The sequence below is a fragment of the Suricata suricatta genome, chromosome 11, assembly GCF_006229205.1.
Source record: "Suricata suricatta isolate VVHF042 chromosome 11, meerkat_22Aug2017_6uvM2_HiC, whole genome shotgun sequence".
Taxonomy (NCBI): Eukaryota; Metazoa; Chordata; class Mammalia; order Carnivora; family Herpestidae; genus Suricata; species Suricata suricatta.
In genome coordinates this window covers 72,363,891-72,387,193 of record NC_043710.1, presented here as the reverse complement: position 1 = coordinate 72,387,193, position 23,303 = coordinate 72,363,891, and the positions used below count along the sequence as shown (strand labels likewise).

Here is a 23,303-nt window from a genome sequence, read left to right as displayed (position 1 = left end):
AGTGCCTGGCACACAAGGACATGTGCTCAGTAAATGGGAGCAAATGCTTCGGAGTCTCTTTTACATCTAGTTTATTAGTGGTTTTTTGTTGCAAATACACTGCTGCAAACATTTTGTGCATTTGGCTTTTTTGTTGTTGTTGTTTTGAATGCGTTTCTTGGAGTAAATGCCTAGGAGTAGTATGATTGGGCCAAAGACTGTCAGGGGCACAGAGCATGGGTGCTGAGTGTAGGTCCTGGAGCCAGACCCGCCAGGGTGAGAGGCCAAGCTGCTCCGCCTCCTGGCCACATGACTTCGAGCAGATTCCTGCTCTTCTCTGTGCTGTGGTGTTGCAGAATTGAAATCGGTGTTAGTCGTGAGGGTGAATGTGCGATTGGTCTTAGTACATATTGGCAGGTTACCTTCTAAAACTGTAATAATTTGATTATTATATTAACTATCCCATCAGACTAAGAGCAGATCTTACTCTTTGTGTCTTCCACTTTTTAAAAAGTGTTTTTACGCTTTTCTGCTTTCTTTTATCTTATTTTTGTTTTTCATATATTTATTGTTTTTTAAATCATATCTTTCTTTTCCATTATAAATTTTTCTCTTGCATCAAGACTCAAAAGTTATATTCCGTTTGCCTCCAAAGGACTCTAACCTGGCACTGGAGGAAGTGAATGGGGAAGATATTTTGGGAACAGGAAGCCTTTTTAGTCCCCTTTATTTAGCACAAGTGATGAGACATTTGAGGGGACTAGCAGGAACCAGGCACTCTGAGAATCACAGTCAGATTGGCTTCGCATCTGAGGTGGAATTATTCATGAAGTCGAGGGATAGGCAAGAAGTAGAAAGAACATCAGATCCAAAATCAGAACATCTTTTTGTTAACAGTATGATATCCGGCGGGTGGACAGAATGTCTCCTGTTAGTGCAAGTCATTTTCAGGCAATCTTTTACAATTTTGCCTACCAACTCAGAGGCTGTCATCAAATCAAGGACCCTGTAGAGAAGACACCTAAAAAAGATAAGGGGTGTGACTGTAACTTGGGTGATATGGACAAACAGGAATAAACAGAAAATGGGACTAGCTTCCTAATGGCACAGAGTTTTACTCCTGGCTCTAGAATACATTGTCCTTGTATACTTAGATGGGCAGGCATTCTTATTTTCGAGGTGAATGGAAATGGACGGCATGATTTCTCCAGGACTAGTTTCTTATACCATAAGGCACAGAAGAAAGGAAGCCTGTGTCTCAGGGTAATGCCCTGAGCAGGGTGGATGTGACAGGAAGAGCGGAGTTTTAATGGGGCCGTCCTCCTGTGCTCCCCCCCAGCTACAGTCCCCTGGGTTTGGGTGGCTGCCCTCGGGTCCCCACCTTGCACCTCTGAAACATCCTAAGTACTGGCAAAAGTACGCTCATTGGTTCTCCTTGGTTTATTTTCTCCTCCTACTTATCCAAAGAGCAAAGTTCTGATTTTTATTGGCTCACAGCTTCTATCTGTCAGGAAAACAAGGTGAATGAAGCACATCACTTTCCTGGCCGACTTGGGTTACCTGGTTCTTTAATAGAGTTTTAAACCCAAACACACTTACTGTCTGAATTCTAAACACGACAGCACACATACCCCTCTTTCTGGGGCAATGGAAAAATAATGTTAGGAACAGGAAAATTCCCAAACACACACTGACCTCTGTTTTACCTTTCCTCATTCTCCAAGGTTGGAAGATCACAAAAGAAATCGTCTAGATAGCAAGATTGTCAGCTTCTCTCAACCTCAATTTTCCCATCTGTAAAATGGGAAGAGTAGTAATGCTTATCCCTATCCACGAGAGCTGTTGTAAGCGTTAAATTAAGTAAGATAATGCAGAGAACATGGTTTCGTAAGCCACTAAAGGGCTTACAATTATTAGTTAATGTTTTTATTAGCTTCAAAATGTAAACTGTAATTACCTCAGTGCTCATGGAAACAATAAAAAGACAGACATTCAGGAACCTAGTAAGGATGGTAGTAGGCAGAGCAGTTTACGGCTGTTCATCAAATACATATAGTTGTGTATTTAAATGTAAATTCTACTGACTTTTTGTTTTCTAATTCATTGATTTCTTTTAAAATTTTTATGAATTCCATCATATGTTTCCTTTAAGCTCATTCTGCTGTTCTTTTTCTCTAATTTTTTGGGTGGAATGTTTAATTTACCTGCTTCCACTTACTGTTACTTAACAATGAAAGAATTGAAAAGTACAAATTTGCCTCTGGTGTAACTTTGGCCATATCTCAAGTGTTTGATATACAGCATTATTATTGCTGTTTTCTAAGTGGTCTGTAAGTATGGTTTGAGTTTCCCTTTGATCAAAGTTTTTGGAGAAAGTTTTAACATTTTCAGGATGTTACATTTTTGGTTTACACGTCTATTAATAATTTGTACCTCTCCCATATGCTGATCAGAGAATATGGATGACACATTTTCTGTTTACTTTTACTTTGGGACTCTATTAAGATTTTCTTTGTTGTTTACTGGATGATCAATTTCTGTCAATACTCTAAACACATGAAAAGGAAATTCTAATTTTCTTAGGCATAAAATTCTACATATATTTATTAAATACTTCATTAGTTAAATTATGTCGATTTTTCTTGTTTTTTAAATCCTTCTCTCTTTTTAAATTTTTAATGTTTATTTATTTTTGAGAGAGAAAGAGAGACAGAGTGTGAGAGGGGGAGGGACGGAGAGAGAGGGAGACATAGAATCTGAAGCAGGCTCAGGCTCCAAGCTGTCAGCACAGAGCCCGATGCAGGGCTTGAACTCATGAACTGTGAAATCATGACCTGAGCCAAAGTCAGACACTCAACCAACTAAGCCACTCAGGTGCCCCACAATTATTTAAATTTTTCACATGGGTGATCCCTGGATGAGCTTCAGATCTGTGTGTGCTTTTTCTTATCCTGTTTTCTTTTTTTGTTTTTTTTAATAGAGGGAAGGTTCGCCGTTTTTTCAGGGTATCAAAGAGATCTGTGACTCCCCAAATATTAAGAAACTCTGCTCTATACCCTCCTTGATCTGTGAAGAACTAAGAAAAGGAAGTTAAGCTACTGAGTATAACTTAAAATCAACATTAAAAACTACTCTCAGACAAAAGTTATTATTTTATTACTGCACAGGATTCCTGAGAAACAGTTATATTAAAATTTACTTCATATCCACCGTGTGAATAGTGCTAAGTGGCCTTTTCTTACCTTATTCCAGGCCTTTCTGCCATCATAGGATGGCAGAAAAGGGCCAAGTCACTTAATCAAAATTTATCAAATCTGGAACTAGTTGTTCACATACATTCCGTTTTCCCTGTGAATTTTGCCCTGGGTCTCTTGCAATCTCCTCTGATGGATTCTCTGACTCTTCTCTGAATACTTCTCTTCAGATGATACTCTAAGGAGACAGTTCCATTTTGGAAAGCTAATCATGTCTTTAAGGTGACTCAGTTCAAAGTCACATACTTCCTCAAGTAAGGCAGGAAAATAAATGCATCAATTTCGAGGATGAGAATGACAGCCACTTAAAAACTGACAGCCAAATTACAGATGCATTTGGAACAGGAAGTATCTGCTGACAAACAAGTCATGCATTTTGAAATGACGTATGTGATGAATTTAAAGTCTACCTTAAAAGGAAAACTGAAGAGGTACTAAAAGGAATAGGGAGGATCGAAATTATAACCTCTGCTCTACAAAAGTCCCTAAACTTAATCCTCAAAATTATTAGAAGCTCACAGGGCTGACTTATCCATTAGGTACATTGTATGTTATTACTAGGCACAAATGGCCCATGATGCTTTCAGGGCTCATAAAGATATCTTAATTTTAATTTCTTTTAAAATCAGGGGAAAATGATGATGATGAATATAATCAGAATAGATATATAATAATGAATCCAGCCTAGATTGTATTTGCCCTTATACTAATGCAGTCATAATATATTTTTACACATATATTTATACATACATACATATACATAAAATATATATATTGTATTTTATGGAAGAAGGCAAAAGTACCTACATCTCATGAAAATCATAATGGTGTTGTGGAAATTATTATCTATTCAATGTGGTGACTGGTCAGTATCCACGCAGATGCTTGTGCAGGTTCCTTGATGAGTGTTTGTGCACAGTTTGGAGGCATTGTTTAGAATAGATGATATTTTCTGAGTAAAACGGAGATTGACGATGTGTACCCTCTCCATGTCTGTGCTGCTTCTTTCTGTTTGCTTCACTCTGGCTCTTTCTACCTATGAACTTTACTTGCCTAGCTCTTGCACAAGGCCCAGGAGTCTCTAGCTCCAACTATGCATCAGATTTACCACTGATGTTGGGTTTTGTGGATCTGAATTCAAACTCTCTGCTGGAGCTTCCTCCAGTTAGGTGTCTGACATAGATGAAACTAGCTGTAACTAATCTTTCCCCTCTTGTTCTCCCCTCCCTCCCCACCCCTGCACACCTACCTGCTTGGTAGGCATGGGTGGCCCTTCTGCAAACTCAGCTGGGGCAGCTAATGAAATGTCTTCTACTATATAGTTTTAATATGGCTCAATTCCACTCAGCAGATAACAATCACAGGAAGATGAACCCAGCAGTAAGTAGTGGGCTTACTCTAATGACATTATTATAATTTCTCATGCCCTTGATTGTCATTTTGCCACATATTCCACACATGGAACTGAAGAGTCCTCCCCAGGAAGTGTCATTTGCAGAGACTCTGTCCAGTCTAGGCATTTCTAGAGAAGAGCTACATTGCATAATCAGGCAGGACTCCTGCCTTCTGATTAAGCCATTCTTTGAAGACGGACGCCCCGCTGAGTCTCTTTTTTGCTAGATAAGTGACCTATCTGAGTAAGTATCCACATCACACACACTTCCTGTCACTTTGGGATTGTAATAAGCCTTCTTCATTAATGATTATGTATTAAGAACATCTGAGTAGATGTGACTTTAATAGCAAGTTGAATTTTATTTAATTATCACAGGGTCACACACCTTTCTACATTTGTAGAATCTCAATACTCAACAAGCACCATGTTGTTTTACTATAAAGAAGTATGATTGGTGCATAGCAATTTGGTATTACTAAGACATATATTGCCTATCTCGGGTGAGATGAAGTCTGAGATACAAAAAACCTTTATCTGTCATAGTTCCCATTTATATGTGTCACTCCTATTTAAAGTGAAGAACAGGAAAGGTTAGGTCTTTTTTAGTAAGAAGCTTTGAGTAAAAAAATGACTAACCAGTGACAGTTATTCCTCTTTTACTATTATCTTACTAAGGGAGAAATAGGAAAATTTCTGCTATGAGTATTGTATCAGCCAGGATGAAGTTTCCTTATTCAGGAACTTTAAGAGACGGGGATTTATCAAAGGATATTTTATGGTTTATTGCACCATAGGGAGGTAAAGGATTGCCCCGTAGGCTGAACTCCCAGGAACAACTCCCCAAAACAAATTGTGGGTCTGGGTCCAGGGAGCAGTTGCCTCTGCAATGGCCAAGAGGCTGCAGATTCAGGAAGCTCACATCGCAGCTGCCTGCTCCTGGGTGCACTGCATCTCTGCTAATGACAGTCGCCACATGGACCCCCACGGTGTGACATCTTGTCTCTCTTCCCATGTGGCTTAGTTCTAAAGCAAAGCTTCATTTGACTACACTTGATTTGTGAAGCTTTAGCTGCAAGGAAGTCCAGGAACTACAGTTTTTAACTTTCTGGCCTCTGCAAGCTAAAAAGGGTCTGGAATGGGTTTCAGTGAACCAATTTAGAGTACTTACTCTGAGAATATATTGGGGAATATAATATTCTGAAAAGTTGAGTAACATTGCAAGCATAAATCAGATATGGTCATCTTTTGGGTTTATTTTTTCCCCTTTCAGGATTGGAATTGTATTAATCATAATCTTTTGTTCATGATACACACACATCAGTGATTTACTTATGGATCCCAAACTACTTAATAATGTAACAAACATCAGAGACCTACTCACCACCAGCATAAAAGCAAGGTCCATGACAACAACATACATCTGATCAAACATCTCCTGACATTCCCCTATCCTAGGAAACCATCACACTGCACTTCATGTTTCATTGTAACTATATGTATTCTTACAAAATACCTTTTCGAAAATGTTTTAGTAGTTTCTATACTCTTATATAATCCTATAGTTCTTCCTTTTTTCATTGAATGTTCTGTTCCCAAATTCATCCATACATTTGTATTTCCCTATAGTTCATTTTAACTGTTGTGTTCCGTTGCTGAATATGACAATATTCCATTACATAAATATTCATTCATTTTTCTCTTAAAGGACATTTGAGCTGCTTCAGAGTTTTGATACAGTGAAGAATGCTGCTGTAAACATTCTTTCAAATGTACAAGAGTTTTTTTGGGGGTGTCTACCAAAGAGAGAGTTACTGGATCGTGGGAATTTTTAAAAATGTTATTATTTATTTATTTATTTTTTGTTTTGAGAGAGAGAGAGAGAGAGAGAGCGTGAGCAGGGGAGGGTCAGAGAGAGAGGGAGATATGGAATCCAAAGACAGGCTCCAGGCTCTGAGCTAGCTGTCAGCACAGAATCTGACGCAGGGCTCAAACCCATGAACCATGAGATCATGACCTGAGCTGAAGTCAGACGCTTAACCGACTGAGCCACCCAGGCGCCCCAGGATTATGGTAATTTTTAAGTTTGGCCTGGAGTTGTATATGTTGAAGATCATCAAAGATGTATAATTTTGGCCAAGTCTGGTTTAAAGGTCATAAGCTAATATGATCATCACAAGCATATAAAGTATAGGACACAGAGGTTTTTCTCAAAAAGACTTTGTTTCATTTGAAGAAATAATAAAAATTTATCTTTGGCATTTTTTGAACCTGCTTTTCTTCTGACATTCCTCTTACCCTAGGAACCCACCACACCTTTCCTGTTGAGATTGTCAGCTAATAGAAATTTTTTGATATTCAACAATCACCCTTCTTAAACCACAGCCACAGGGCCATGATCTCTCTAACATTTGTCCAAAACCCCTTCCTATTCACATCACATTCTCTTAGCCTTTGAAGCACACAGCTATTTGCCACACTGAAGACAAATCTCAGCATTCCAACCACATTAGCAGGAAGTTGATAAGGACATAGAGTGTCCATTAAACCCAGCTTGATTTAGTGTAACATAATTATCAGACTGTGATCAGACATTTGATTTACATCAAGCTGCCTAAGCTGTAGAGAGAACCCTTACATTTCACATCTGTCATAGGATGGGGTCCCCTGGAAAGAGACTCTAAGATTTATGTGCATGTGATTTATGGGGAGGACTCTTCAGTTACGGCAGCTGTCAGGGAATGAGGAAAGCCGGATCAAACAAAAAAAGAGATTAAACAGTAATGCAGTTGGAACAGAGGCTTAGCTGATGATCTGCAAAGCTCTGGCACTGAGATGACCTCTTAGAGATATCCTGGTTGAGCAAGGGGCCCAAGGTCTTGTTTCCCCATATAGACTAGGACAAAGGCTGCCCTGAGGTAAAGGGCATAATCTTGAGTGAGACAGCTCCCTTTGATCAAAGGTGATTCCTGGGGAAGGCCTCCTGGCAGCTGCGGGCATGGGGGGGAGGGGGAGGTGGCTGCTCAGCCCTGAAGAGGGGATCTGGATAGCATATCATAGCATCCACACAAATCCATCTCTTGTGCTATATGAATCCATTTGCTTATAAATTAACCCCATCTTGGAATAACAACTTGAGGATTCTCATTGGTCTCTTTTCTTGGGGGAAACTGACAAGAGGAAAGTTAGTGGGCTAAATGATAAGCCCCTGCAGCTACAAATGGTCGTAAGGCTGCTAGTAATCCTTCTCTAATGCTTATTCTAAATTCCCCACATCCTAGCTAGCACCTCTGTTGGTCTAGGTGGATGGCCTGGTAGGGTGATTCAGACTCTCATCCCTATGGGGTCTGAACCCCCTGATCAACGTCAATTCTTAGGCCATGGCTATTGTTAAAATTAAACAAGAAAATAACAAGACACTATAGTGGTTTACCTGGGCGCTAAACATATTCTTTCTTGTTCCTATTGCATAACAACAGTCCTCTCTCCTCCTAATGGTAAGAGTCAATTGTCCCTGGCAGGTTGGTGACTCCTTTCCTTGCCTACTGGCCTGGGTAAAACCCAGAGAGATTAGATAACAGTCATAGCTTAAAGTTCAATAGGACCCTTGCTTGTCCCTTGATGGAAACATTCTACATCTGGGAATGAGAACTTCTAGTCTTGCTGAGCCTGGGGTTATGGAGATAGAAGCATAAATTTCCCAAGTGGGCTATTGAAGGTGATGATATGTGAGACTACTTCTACTTCCACTCCTTAGTTCCTGGACCCATGCAGCTTACATATTGGAAACGTGGCACCTTATAATGATCACTGGTTTAGGATATATATTGGGCTCTAAAGGATGTGTCTCATATTCATTACACACAATCTCCAATCTGGTGCCTTAATTATGCCTTCCAAGAGCACTTCCATTGCTCTATCAGGCTAATATCTTCTGGGTGGTGCAATATAAAATAGGATTAATGGCTCCCATGGTATGAACCCCTTTGCTGTAAGGGGGTCCCTTGGTCAATCGCAATGTTATGTGGGATCCCATGTCAACAGATCAGTTATTCCATGAGCCCTCAGATAGTGCTGGATGAAGTCATGCAGCCAGGAAACAACAACGCATAGCCAGAATATATGTCAATTCTAGTCAAGATGAAGTGCCAGGGTCAAGGAGGTCCCATATAATTATTTGGCCATCAAGTAGCAGGTTAATTTCTTCTGAGAGCAATATAATATTGAGAGCTCAATCCTAGTCTCTACTGTTGGCATGTTAGGCATTTTACAGCAACAGTAACTCTACAGGCCTTGGAGAGTGGGAACCCATGTGGTGGGGCCTATGCATAGCCTTATTGCTTGAAAGTGTAGTGTCTCTGGTCATGCACCCATTGTGCCAGCACTGGGCTGGTGAAGTCATTCTGCCTACTTGGTGAGTTTAGGGCCTCTTCCATAGCGAATGCTCTCCAGTGTGAATTAACACATTCTACAAACATCTTCACACTTCATGCCCACTCCCGAAGACATGAACTTATTCTGGGCTGTGACCTTCTAATTTCTCTCCTTCCAATATTTCTCATCAATCAATCAAGATATTTGGCATAGCCCATAAGTATACACACACATGCACACACACACACACACACATACACTTAGTGTCAGGATAAGACGATTTTCTTTCTATACTAAGTGTATGACAATGTACACTTTCTGAAACTTTGCTGTTTTGGAGGATTTCCCTTCACTGCCGTCTTTTATGGCCATTCTTGATTAGGGCTGCAGTGCAGCAAGAGTCTAATTTCAGCTTCCCCCATAGATTGGGCTTGATAACCAATGAACCAAGCTAATCCTATTTGTCCTTTCATGCACAGGTCATAATAAATCCACCTTGGTGTAAACTAAAGGAGAAGCACCAGTGCAACAGTGGGGATTATGTGGGAGTGTGAATGACCTGACTATTCAGTTTACTTGTGCCCACTGGCTCTGCTCATGCTGGTCCCAGATACAGTGTTCCATCTCTTGGAGGATTGCTTCTGGAGCTTCATGACTTAATGACACTGGCAGAATTCTGCTCATGACAGACAGTTTCGGTCACACCAACACTTATATCTTATGGCCAGGCCTTATCATTACTCATTTTCAAATAATGTATAGTTCTCTGCTATAGATGGCATGCCTTGCTCCAGAACCCTGGTGTTCTTTGTTGTGATTTTCCTATTGTCATAAACTTCACATGGCCTCTCTGTGACCAGACACACCAAAACTCCTAATATCTGTCATATTGTATGGCTCAAGTTGTAGGCCTGCTTGTTTCACAAACAGAACAGCTGCAAAGCCATTTCCTATTCTGGTCTCTGCTCAGAGCTGGCAGCCTTCCATGTTGATTGAGGAGTAGGTTAGAGTAATATTGTCAAGACTGGAGCTGGTGCCTTCAGAATCTGAGGCGGTCGTCTGGGTGTTGCACTTCTTTCATCATGGTGAGAGGCACAAAGAAATAGTTTGTGCTCTACTTTGGAGGGGTTATGCCAGCATGGCCCACACCACTGGACTCCTAAAAACTTTACTGATATAAGTCTTTGAATCTTTGAAGAGTTTATCTCACTCCTGGGTGAAAATTGTCTTTCCAAGTCTTCCAAAATTTCTGATGTACTACTACTGGTTTATCTGGTTCACTAAACACAATTATCATAGATGTGGCAAAGTAATATGATGTGCCATGAAATGTCTAGATCATTTTAGTCCATTCAGACTATATTATGACAGAAGATGGTAGAGTTAACATAGCTCTGTGGCAAGACTGTAAATGTTTAGTTATCTATCCCAATTGAATTTCATCTGATCTTCTTTCATGATGGAGGTGGAAAAGAAAGCAGTCACTAGATCAATACCCATTTACCATGTACCTGAGACTATGTTAATCTGTTCCAGCACAGATAATACCACTAACACAGCAGCTGAAACTGGGACTGCTGTTTGGTTGAGTTTTTAATAGTCCATTTTCATCCTTCAGCATATGTTTGGTTTTTATAGGGACCAGACTAGTGAATTAAATGACTACGGAGGGGTGCTCAGTAGGTTAAATGTCCAACTCTTGATTTCAGCTTAGGTCATGATCTTGTGGTTGTAAGACTGAGCCCTGCATCAGGCTCCACACTGAGCATGGAACCTGCTTGGGATTCTCTCTTTTTTCCTCTTTTTCCTGCCCCTCCCCCCTCAAAAATAAATAAACTTAAAAAATTTTTTAAATAAATGAATAAGGATATGATAGAGACCACCAGCTCTATATTCTGAAGGTCTTTTAAGGGTAGTGCTAATCTCTGCTATCTCTTCCATGAAGTGATATTGTTTTGATTTTACAGCCTTGTCTGGGAAGAAGTGGAGTTTCAGAGGATACCATTTGGCTTTCTTCACTACAATAGGTACTACCCCATAGGCAGAAGAACAAATGTGAAGATTCAACCTATTACCAGGATGTCCATGAAAATTGTAATATGGGTACTGGAGAAATGATTACTGGATTCCTGGGTGGATCCATGGAGCCAGTGAACACACAATGAACTAGGATGCAGATCATGATGCCCTTTATTACTTGACCTCCAAGTAACCCCACTTCTATAAAGGGGCCATTATGACAGTTGCAAAAAGACGTCAGTTGATCATACAGGGATGAATGTCAACTTGGACTCAGTGTTCAACAGTCCTTTAAGTGTCTGGATATTCTCCTTTTGGTATATGGTAGCCTGAATAAATGGCTGTAGATCCCTTTGGGGAAGAACCAGGGGAATCACTGCTCCCATACATCTGCTGTAATGTTTCAGGTTCCTTCCTTATGGGGACTTGGTCTCTTCTTTCACTGATGGGTTTCTTGACTGAAAGCTGACTCAGATAAGACAAAGGGAGAAACTTAATGGCAATGCATTAGAACAGAGACCTCAACCCTAGTAGGAGCTCTGAACTGGAATGACCCATCAGAGATGATCTGAATCACAGCAAGGAGCTAAGCCTTTGTACCTTCATATCAACCATCACCAGATGCAGGCTACCCCTGGGGAGGAGCTGTATTTTTTGGTAAGACAACTATCCTCAGCTGAGGGCCATTTCTGGACAGGGCCTCACCTGTAAGCTGTTCGCTGGCAGCATTCCTCAAAGCTGACAAAGTGAGTTCCTTGACACTGAAGGGGACATCCAGATGTTGCCCCATGGTGCCACTACAATACTGAAAGTACCTTCTCTGAAGTTACTTAAGCACTACCTGAAAATTCTCTCCTCTGAATCCAGGCTAGCACTTCATTAGCAAGCCCTTAGTGTATTAGTTGTCTTCTTTTATCTCAAAATGTGTTCCACAGAACACTAATATAAGATGTCCACCAAAAAGAATTCCATAGTCAAAGAAATTTGGTGAATGTACCTAATTTATCGCACTTTGGCAGGTTCACAAACATTAACGTTGGTATGTTACAATTTCTGAGATGATTTAAGTACAACAAATTGCTTCCTAAAATTAGTATTTTCAAAACTTTTCTGCTTTTAACAGTCCATGAAATTGAATTAATGAAAACAATTCAATTCCAGTTGAATGCTAGTAAACAACTTTTTATTGAAGATCTTTCAATGCGTAAAGAAATTCCTCTCGGCTTCCTTTCTCAAGGATTTCTCTTTTCCTTTTCTTATTTTTTATTTTAATTCCAGTGTAGGTAACATACAGTGTTATAATAGTTTCAGGTGTAAAATACAGTGATTCAGCAATCCGTACATCACCCAGTGCTCATCACAGGTGCACTCCTTACTCCGCACCACTTATTTCACCCCTTCCCCTGCCCCCCTCCTCTCTGGTAACCATATCTGTGTGTTTTCTATAGTTAAGAGTCTGTTTCTTGGTTTGCCTCTCTCTGTTTCTCCCCTCCCCCCCACTTTTGCTAGTTTATTTTGTTACTTTAATTCCACATGTGTGAAGTTATATGGTATTCGTCTTTTTCTGACTTATTTTGCTTAGCGTAATACTCTCAAGGGATTTTTCTAATTGATAGCCTTTAATCAGGTAATTAATTCCATTTGATTTCATTTCCACTGTGCTAAGCTTGGCCAAAGTATCTCCTATCAGTGACCTTGCTTTAAGTTTCTCTCATTTTCAGTCTTTTACACAGACCTGAGCAAACTCAATGGTCTAGAACTGTACTAAGTAACCCCTAGCCACGTGAGAGAGATAAAACATGCACAGATAAAGCAACTTGAATTAACTAGAAAAGAATACATCAGCCAAATCGTGTACTGAAAGTAGTCTATTAGTAGTGTGATTCAAATCCAATATCAAATGCAGATGAAAAAGAGCTCTTTGTTCTCCACCATTGTGTGCACAATTTCAAAGCTAGAAGGCAGGGGACTATATTATGATGATTGGGCTGCTTTGTCCAATAATTCATCCAGATGGAGTCTTAAGAAATATTTTCTCAATTCTAAAATAGTAACATTTACAAAGCTGAATCCCACTCGCCTGATTCATCAATGGCCAGGGAATAATCAGGGGGTCAAAGTCAGATTTCTTTTAACAGAATTATGTGGAGTGATAATGTTCTAAATAAAGATCACATGAAGAAAACATCAAAGCTAAAAAAATTACTCTCTCAGTTTCCTTTATTTTGGGAAGGCACTTACCAGATTCACATAGCTCTCTTGGCCTGTGCAAAAAATAATATAAGTCTCTGAAATCCATAAGAAGACAATGGTGCTATTTCTAAAAGATACAGGTCTCACTATAAACCATAGGGTGTGGGCTTCCCAACAGCCAAAATTGTCAACGTCACTGAAATCTCGGTAAAACGAACTCTGAAATTTAGCTTTAAGAGAGGATATTGAAGGGGAAGAGAAGGCAAAGGTCTAGATGCAGCCTGAAGAATGAGGAAGAATGAGGGATTGAGGACTTCAAATGGCTGGCTACAGTTCATTTTACTAATTTATTAATTAAATATTGGCTCAGGAGATGCAATGTAGATGAATAGAGAGTCCAGTAGGTACACAGAGGAGGGAAGCAGTTGACTAAATCAGCATAGAAAGCCTCAGATGATGAGCTTCTAAGTGAGTGAGGCAATAGAGAGTGCTGGGACTCAGGCTAACGGTAGAGTGCAGGTCCCCTCTGTGGAGGGAGCAGTCTCTCCACACCAGTTGTTTGTTGCCAGATAGGATGATTCAGGCTCTGTGTTGGGAGAGCTTCTGATTTATAAGAAAAATATTTGAAATCTGGATTTTTTTTATTAGAAACATATTATTTTAAAAATGTTGCAGACACCTGGGTGGTTTAGTTTGTTAAGTGTCCAACTCTTGATCTCAGCTCAGGTCTTGAGCTCAGGGTTGAGTTCAAGCCCCACGTAGGGCTACACTTTGCATGAAGCCTACTCAGAAAATGTTCTGGGGAGCAGGACAGGTAGCGGGGGTGAGGGAAGAAGATAGTTTATATTTAACTCTAGAACTGTTTTCATAGCTCAAGCTTTGGATCTTTTTGACAGGCCAACAAAATGCTTGACTGGCTTTCTTTCTTAAAGCTACTTGAAGACACGGATGTTGTGATCAGTTTATACTATTTAAATGAGTCACACAGAAAACAAGCCTCACTAAAGTATCAGACTAGATTTAAATATACAGTTTGTAGATGTAAAATCTGCACCTTTGTTATTTAGCAATGGCATCGTGAGAATAGTTTCCTCCACCAGGTACCCAGTAGTTTTCTTCATAGACTCAAGGAAAATGAAGCTCAAAAGTTGTCTTTTCTTTTTTTCCAATGCTAGGTCCTTCAAAAATACTCCTTAAGGACACTAACTTCCATCAGTGGACTGAAAAATAATTTTGGAATAGTGGATGCCAAAAGATACCTGGGCATATATCAAAGGAAGAAATTTTTACAGATAAAGGTTGTGTCTACCTCATGCTAAAACAGCTGTTTTTAGTTAATTCAGAACAGTTGTCTGACATCACATAGGCGACATCTTGCTGCTAACGGTATTTTGATGTTGTGTTGATGCTTCCATTACAGAGAAAGCTACTCACAGAGATTCATGGCTCACTTATTAATTTCACTGTGATTTCCTCCCTATATTAGGATCAGAAAAATATTGCTCAAATACCCTTTCCTCCATAAAGAACAGTTCCAGAAAGGCAAATTTGTGTTTTAGTCTTAAGCACTCTGGAGACTTCCCAAGAACATAGACCTTTCCATAGCTTAAAATCACCCACACTGAAGGTATCCTGTTGCACTGATACCCTGAGCCCCTAAGTCCTCAGATAGCATCTGTGAAGTGGCCACCACTTCTCAGCAATAGTTGGGCCAACAAAGTCCGAGGACAAGGGCAGAGGAAGGGAATCTAAGATCTCACAGTGACTACTTTCAGAGCTAACCACAGGGCTCAGTCAGCCTTAATTCCATAACCTTTGTAGGAATCACTCTGTAGAACAGACAAAAACAAATGTTAGGTTTTCAGGGGAGACAGATAAAATATAAATATGGTCAGAATAAAAAAGTCAGAATTTTTATAGGCAAGAAACATCCCTGCTTTATCCACTAACCTCGTCTGTGGACTCACCCACCTAGGTACTTACTCACTTGCTCTGTTCTAACTCCAGTTTGCTGTTCCTGCCATTTCCTACTTAATTCCTTTGAAGAAAAGATACTAAAAATGTTCATATTAGATAAATTTTACCTACATAATAACGTGATTGAGCATAAAAAGCATGTTACAAACCAGTGCATATTTTATAATCTCTTGTTGATGTATTTCTTCTGTGTATGTGTAGGTGTGTTTATATTTTGGTGTGTGTATATGTCATTGTATATTGTCATCTTATAAACACCATTACTGCCAGCTCATCCCCTACACCACATATACATGAGACTCACATATTCAGAAAGATAAATTAAAACATCATCATTGTTATTTCTGGGCAGTAGGATTTTAAGGCAAGAAACATCCCTGCTTTATCCACTAACCTTGTCTGTGCCTATAAATTTTTCTTCTTTTCATATATCCAAATTTTCCTTAGTGGTCATGTATTATCTATTAAGCACTTTCTTAAAACTGTAATTAGGGACTTCTCTTTCAGGCACCGAAGGGTATATCGGCTAGCGTTTTCTCTACAGCAAGTCATCCTAAAGCTAATATTTGCTGCCAGTTCTGTGAGTCAGCAGTTAGGACTGGGCTCAGATGAGACAACTTATCTCATTTCCACGTGGCAGAGGCTGGGCTCATTCACGTGGTTGGGATCAACTATACATCTGATGATGGCAGTCTGCTAGTAGGGGTGATGGAAGTAATTCAAAATCCAGTAAATCAGCTGAGACCCATTCCTATGATGGTGATCACAGAGTTACCAGGAGCACCAAGAGAGGACAAGTCCTTAGGCACAGTCTTTTTCAAATCTTTACTTGCATTCCATTTTTTTTTTTTTAAGTTCCGTTGGCCAGAGCAAGTCACATAGCCAAGCCTAGATTCAGTGGGAGGAGTAACGGCCTCTGTCTCCTGATGGGAAAATTGGCAGACACACTGCAGAGAGGCTTACATTTGAATGAGAGAAATTTGTGGTGATTTTAGAAATCTCTCCTACTGGGTAGGTTATTCACACCAACCTACCTACTGAAAACAATTAGAAATACTGGATATGGTTTTTAAATCTTGCTTAAAATAATTAAAGAGCTAACAAGGTTGTATGAAATGATTAGACCAAAATCTGTGGGAAAACAAGAACCCAGACAAGTTTGCAAAAAAAAAAATGAAAGCCACTTTTCTCTTTTTTTTTTTTTTTGAGAGGGGGGGATAGGAGTGGCAGAGAAAGAGGGGGAGAGAGAATGAAGTAGGCTCCAGCTCTCAGCACAGAGCCCAAGGCAGGGCTCCATTTCACAAATGGTGAGATCATGACCTGAACTGAAATCAAGAGTGAACTCGGACAATTAAGCAACTGAGCTGCACAGGTGCCCCATGTCACTTTTATCTTAAGGACATTTGGCAATCCATGAAAATTTGAGTTTTCCTTTCAATGTATGACAAAGTAAGGTGGGGGGGGTCAGAAATAAAAGTCCAGAGCCTAACCAAGTATGGTATCTAAAGAGACTGCTCCAACAGTAAGGTGGAGTCCCAAAGGGTTATAACTTTGGAATAAGGGGAAGCAGTATAAATCCATTCTCATCGCTCTTCCTAGGAGACTGAAGGGTAGGTTGCCTTGGTGCTGATCAGAATGTACATGTGGGATGGGGACAGGAGGAAATGGTCTAAGATTAATGGACATCAACATGGTTTTGCGGCCCAAATTAATTTCCTCTAAGTGACAAATACTCAAAGACCTAATTTGGTTTAACTTAACTCCAGACTTGGTGCACCTGGGTGACTCAGTTGGTTAAGCATCTGACTCTTGATTTAAGCTCAGGTCATGATGTCAGAGTCATGAGACTGAGTCCTGTGTAAGGCTATGCACTAGGCATGAAGCCTGCTTAAAATTCTCTCTCTCTCTCTCTCTCTCTCTCTCTCTCTGTCTCTGTCCCTCTCTGTCCCTCCCCCATTTGGGGTCTTTTTCTCTGTCTTTCTCTCTCAAATATAAATAAACATTAAAAAAAGAAATGGCATGTTTGAAAATATCTTCAGGGGCCAAAAGACTGCACAATGGAATCTAACATTCTTATTTTTTAAAAATGTTTGAAATGTTTATTTAATTTTGAGAGAGAGTGACAGGGCAGGAGTGGGGGAGTAGCAGAGAGAGAGACACACACACACACAGAATCTGAAGCAGGCTCCAGGCTCTGAGCTGTCAGCACAGACCCCGATGCAGGGCTTGAACCCACAAACCATGAGATATGACCTGAGCTGAAGTCAGCTGCTTAACCAACTGAGTCACCCAGGTGCCCCTCTAACATTCTTATCTGAAAAAGAAATAAATAAAACTTCTAGAAATTAATATATTATATATACATACATATAGATGGATGGATAGATAGTAGATAGATAGATAACTGGAAATCTAGGATTATACCCAGTTAGAATTTGCTTTCAAAAGTAAGGAGGAAATAAACATTTTAGCTCAAGAAAACCTTATAAGGTTTAATGGTAACAGAATGTCACTAAAGGCAATTCTAAACAATGTACTTCAGGGAGAAGAAAAGTAATCCCAGATGGAAAAGCAAAAAGAAATGAAGAGCAAAGAAAATGATAAATAAGTGAGTTTATTTAAGCAGTAGTATATTCCTAGGTTAACAACAACAAAAAGAAAACTAAAACTCATGATAATAATAACACCTAAGTTGGGTGGGTAAGAAAATTGGGTTAAAATATCCTGAGGTTCTAATATTGTCTAAGGGGGGAGGGGTAAAGTGTTAATTTTAGTTTTGTAATTTAACTATAAATTTTATAATATTTAGGGAATCACTGAAAGAACAGAACAGCAGGTATGTATTCCAAACTAGTTGTAGAAAAAATAGAAATGATAGAAAATAATAAAAATGCATAAAGGAGAGAATAATAAAGAGGTAGGTGGGATCAATAGAAGCACACATTTAAAAGGTAAATCTAAACCCACATATATGACTAATTCCATGAAACACAAATTAACTAATGCTTCTGTTAAAACTGTGTTAGTCAAAACTAGAAACCATTTAGATGTCAATCTACAGGATAATGGATAAACTACAACAGAGACACACTATGGAACATGAATTATACTACAAAAAATAAAAAAGACTAGTAAATAACAAACTTCAGTTATACAAAACAGTATGGTTGAATCATACAAACTTTACTGAGCCACAAAGCAAGACACAAAAGAATGCATACAATATGTTCTACTTAGGGAGTTTAGAAGTAGGTGAAATTAAGGTACTTAGTTTAGGGATGCCTATATAGATTAAAAAATGATTATATCCTTATTATTAAAGCTAGGATAATGGTTACTTTTAGGGGTAAGGGTCTGTGATCGGGATATGACACATTGAGGGGAAGAAGCTGGAATTTTGGCCATATTCTATTTCTTATCCCACAAGTAACTAAAGGGTGTTTGTTCACTTTGTAAGTGTAAAGATGTACATATATGCACTTGTGTAAGCATGGGCTATATTTAACAATAAAATGATGTTTTAGGTATAAATTTTAAGTGATGAGAGAAGTAGAATATTCTCATGTATTATGATTTAGTATCCACCTTGTATTTTATTCATTATATAATTTTGAGTACATGCAAGTCACTATAGCAGAGGCCCTGGGGGATAGATTTCTGACTTCAAGAAACTTATCTGCGTTCATATTTAATGATGCATTTTTAACTTAAAATAAGAATTAGGTATTAGGTATTTTAGTAGCTGGTACTTGAGGATATACTAATGGGGGAAAGAGCTTTTATTAGATCAATAAAGCTTTTTAGTAAAATTTTATCTTATTATTTTATTAATCATAACATCATTCTAAAGCATTAGGATATATCTGTATGAGCCAAATTTTTCATTTGCGATTTCACTACTAATGCTTTATGTACATATTCGTTCATTCATTCGATCATTCATTCATTTAGAAACGAAGCTTCATAGAGACCTACTTCTAGCCAGACACATGCCTGTCAGCTCATGGATCCCAGGCAATGTTTTTCCACACCCTCAGCACAGGTTTGTAGTATCAAGGCTGAGAATCATTGATTTATGCCATCTGATCATAGCTATGTCTCTATGCTGAGAACTCACACCAATAAATTAAGGGACATAAATCCCACCACACCAGATAAAAGGCTCGAATGCAAAGCAATGCCTATGCACACAGATACCCAGAAGGGACCAAATTCATGATCTTTCTTTCAGGATATTATCCCTTTTGTTTCTCTAGCAGCCATTATTTGTCTACAATTTATCACAAGCACTGGACGTTGCTCTGGTTCTCAAATATATTCCTTTTTTTTCCTATTTATTTTAATCATGTATTTTATCAAATTGATCTCTAACTCTGCCCCTTCTTACAGGGCAGCATAGGAGGTAAAAGCATGGGCTCTTCAACTCATGAGGTATCTCACTGTTAGTGAAGATCCTTCTGGATGCCGGCAGTAGAAAACCTAGCTGCGACCATATGACTCATGAAAATTGGGAAGTCAGGATGCATCTGGTTGAGGCACAACTCTACCCGGGATGTCATACAATACCTTTTGTGTGCTGTTCTTCCCATTTCTTATCTCTGCTTTCTTTTCCCTGCCACCATGGAGATCACATTCTGGTGGGAGAAATATGGTGTATACCTTAGCTGGGGTGCCCAGCATCCTGCCTGTGCTGGTTCCTGTCTGGAGTTTTGCCCATGGTTTGCTCTCACTCTGCTGTTAGGTTTGTATTTTTATGTTCCACTCTAAGCACTGTTCTATCCCAGCCCAAGTTAGTCTCTTTGTTTTGTTTTGTTTCAGTTTTAGTTTAATTCCTGTTAATATACAGTGTTATATTAGTTTCAAATGTACAATATAGTGACTCAACAATTCCATACATCACCCTGTGGTCCTCGCAAAAAGTGTGCTCCCTAATCCCCAACACCTATTTAACCCATCCTCACCCACCCCTCCCTGCTGTTAACCATCAGTTTGTTCTCTATAGTTAAGAATCTGTTTCTTGATTTGTTTCTCTCTCAATTTTCCCCTTTGCTTGTTTGTTTTCTTTCTGAAATTCTACATAAGAGCAAAATCGTATGGTACTTGTCTTTCTCTATTTTGCTTAGCATTATACTCTTTTGTTCCTTGTACTTCATTGCAAGATTTCATTCTTTTTAATGGCTGCCTAATATTCCATTATACACACACACACACACACACACACACACACACACACACACACACATCACATCTTTATCCATTCATCAGTCATCGGACACTTGGGCTGCTTCCATAACTTGTCTGTTGTATATAATGCTGCTATAAACATAGGGGTGCATGTATCCCTTTGAATTAGTGTCCTTGTATTCTTTGAATAAATACCCAGTAGTGTGATTGCTTGATAAGGTAGTTTTGTTTTTAATTTTTAGGGGAAGTTTTCCACAGTGGCTGTACCTGTCTGCCTTCCCACCAACTGTGTATGAGGGTTCCTTTCTCTCTGCATCCTCATCAACACCTGCAGTTTCTTGTGTTGGTGACTTTAGCCATTTTTATAGGTATGAAGTGATATCTTTTTTTGATTTACATTTCCCTGATGATGAGTGATGATGATCCTCTTTTCATGTGTCCATTGACCATTTGTATGTATTCTTTGGAGAAATATATATTCATGTCTTCTGCCCATTTTTAGTTAGATTATTTGGATTTTTTTAGGTGTTGAATTTTGTAAGTTCTTTATATATTTTCAATACTGACCCTGTATTGCTACTAACCCTCCTCCCATCCAGTAGGTTGCCTTTTAGTTTTGTTGATTGTTTCCTTCGCTGTGTAGAAGCTTTTTATTTGATGTAGTCCCAATAGTTTATTTTTGTTTTTGTTTCTCTTGCCTGAGGGGATATATCTACAAAGAAATTGCTATGATTAATGTCCAAGAAATTACTGCCTGTGTTCTCGTCTAGGATTTTTATGGCTTCAAGTCTCACATTCAGGCCTTTAACCCATTTGGAATTTGTACATGGTGTAAGAAAGTTGCCCAATTTATTTTTGCATGTTGCTGACCAGTTTCCCCAATGCCATTTGTTGAACAGACTGTCTCCCACAGGATATTCTTTCCTGCTTTGTTGGAGATTATTTGACTATACAATTGTGGGATTACTTCCGGATATTCTATTCTGTTCTATTGATCTATGTGTCTACTTTTGTGCCAGTGCCATACTGTCTTGAACATTACAGCTTTGTAATGAAAGTTGAAGTCCGGAATTGTGATACCTCCAGCTTTGCTTTTCTTTTTCAAGATTGCTTTGGCTTTTGGAATCTTTTGTGATTCCATACAAGTTTTAGGATTGTTTGTTTTAGTTCTGTGTAAAGTGCTGTTGGTATTTTGATACGGATCACATTAAATGTGTAGATTACTTTGGGTAGTTTAGACATTTTGACAATGCTCTTCCAATCCTTGAGTATGGAATGTCTTTCCATTTCTTTGTGTCATCTTCAATTTCTTGTATGAGTGTCTTATAGTTTTCAGAGTGTAGGTTTTTCACTTTTTTGGTTAGGTTTATTCCTAGATATCTTATTATTTGGGGTGTAATTGTAAATGGGATTGTTTTCTTAATTTCTCTTTCTGCTGCTTCATTATTGGTGTATAGAATGTAATGGATTTCTGTACATTGATCTTGTATCCTGCAACTTTACTGAATTCATGTAACAGTTCTAGCAGTTTTTTGGTGGAGTCTTTTGGGTTTTCTATATATAATATCATATCATCAGCAAATAGTGGAAGTTTTACTTCTTCCCTACTGATTTGGATGCCTTTTATTTCTTTTGTTGTCTGACTGCTGTGGTTAAGACTTCCAGGACTATGTTGAATAAAAATGGTAAGAGTGGACATCTATGTCCTATTCCTGACATTGAGGGAAAAGCTCTCAGTTTTTCCCCTTTATTATGTCGAGGTATGTTCCCTCTAAAATTACTTTGTTGAGGGTTTTTTTTTAAATAATCTATAGGGCTTCATTTTTTTAAATTTTTTTAAATGTTTTATTTATTTTTAATACAGAGAGAGACAGAGCATGAGAGGGGGAGGGGCAGAGAGAGAAGGAGACACAGAACTGGAAGCAGGCTCCAGGCTCTGAGCTAGCTGTCAGCACAGAGCCTGACGCGGGCTCGAACCCACGAACGTGAGATCTGACCTGAGCCGAAGCCGGAGGCTTAACCGACTGAGCCACCCAGGCGCCCCGAGGGTTTTTTTTTTTTTTTAATACAAATGGATATTGTACTTTGTCAAATGCTTTTTGTGTCTATTGAAATGTTATTGATGTGATGTATCATGCTGATTGATTTTCAAATATTGAACTATCCTTGAAATCCAGGAATAAATCCCACCTGATTGTGGTGAATGAATTTTTTTAATGTTGTTAATTCTAGGGTGCCTAGGTAGTTCTATCATTAAGCTTCTGACCTTGGCTTACGTAATGATCTCATGGTTCATGAGTTCGAGTCCACCGTGTGAGAATGAGCCTTGCTTTGGGTGAGCTCAAGCCTCACATCAGGTGAACATGAGCCCCACTTCTCCCTTTCTCTCTCTTTCTCTATCTCTCTCTCTGCCCCTCCTGGGATTCTCTCTCTCTCTCTGCCTCTTACTCACTTGAGCCCTCTCTCTCTCAAAAAAATAATGCTCTTGAATTTAGTTTGCTAGTATTTTGTTGGGAATTTTTGTATCTATGTTCATTAGAGATTTTGGACTGTAGTTCTTTTTTGTGGTGATATCTTTATCAGGTTTTGGTATCAGGGTAATACTGGCCACATAGAATGAATTTGGAAGTTTTCCTCCCTTTTCTAGTTTTTGGAATATTTTAAAAATAGGTATTAACTCCTCTGTAAATATTTGGTAGAATTTGCCTGTAAAGCCATTTGATCTTGGACTTGTTTGTTGGGAGGTTTTTGATTCAATTTCTTCATTGGTTATTAGGCTGTCCAAATTTTCTATTTCTTCCTGTTTCAGTTTTGGTAGGTTATATGTTTCTAGGAAGGTCTCTATTTCTTCTAGGTTGTCCAGTTTGTTGTCATTTGTTTTTCATAATATTCTATTATAATCCTTTGTATTTCTGTGTTGTTGATAGTTA

At 38.9% G+C, this 23,303-nt stretch overlaps 1 long non-coding RNA gene across 1 annotated transcript in view; it reads right to left on the bottom strand.

Moving 5' to 3' along the window:
• Positions 1-690: 690 nt before the first annotated feature.
• The window catches only part of LOC115272144, a 64,124-nt gene continuing 41,511 nt past the window's right edge, over positions 691-23,303 (bottom strand). The window contains exons 4-5 of the long non-coding RNA XR_003900271.1: positions 1,675-1,773; positions 691-1,000 (exon numbers count right to left, since the gene is read on the bottom strand). This is a non-coding gene — a long non-coding RNA (uncharacterized LOC115272144). The remainder of the gene's footprint in view (positions 1,001-1,674; positions 1,774-23,303) is intronic.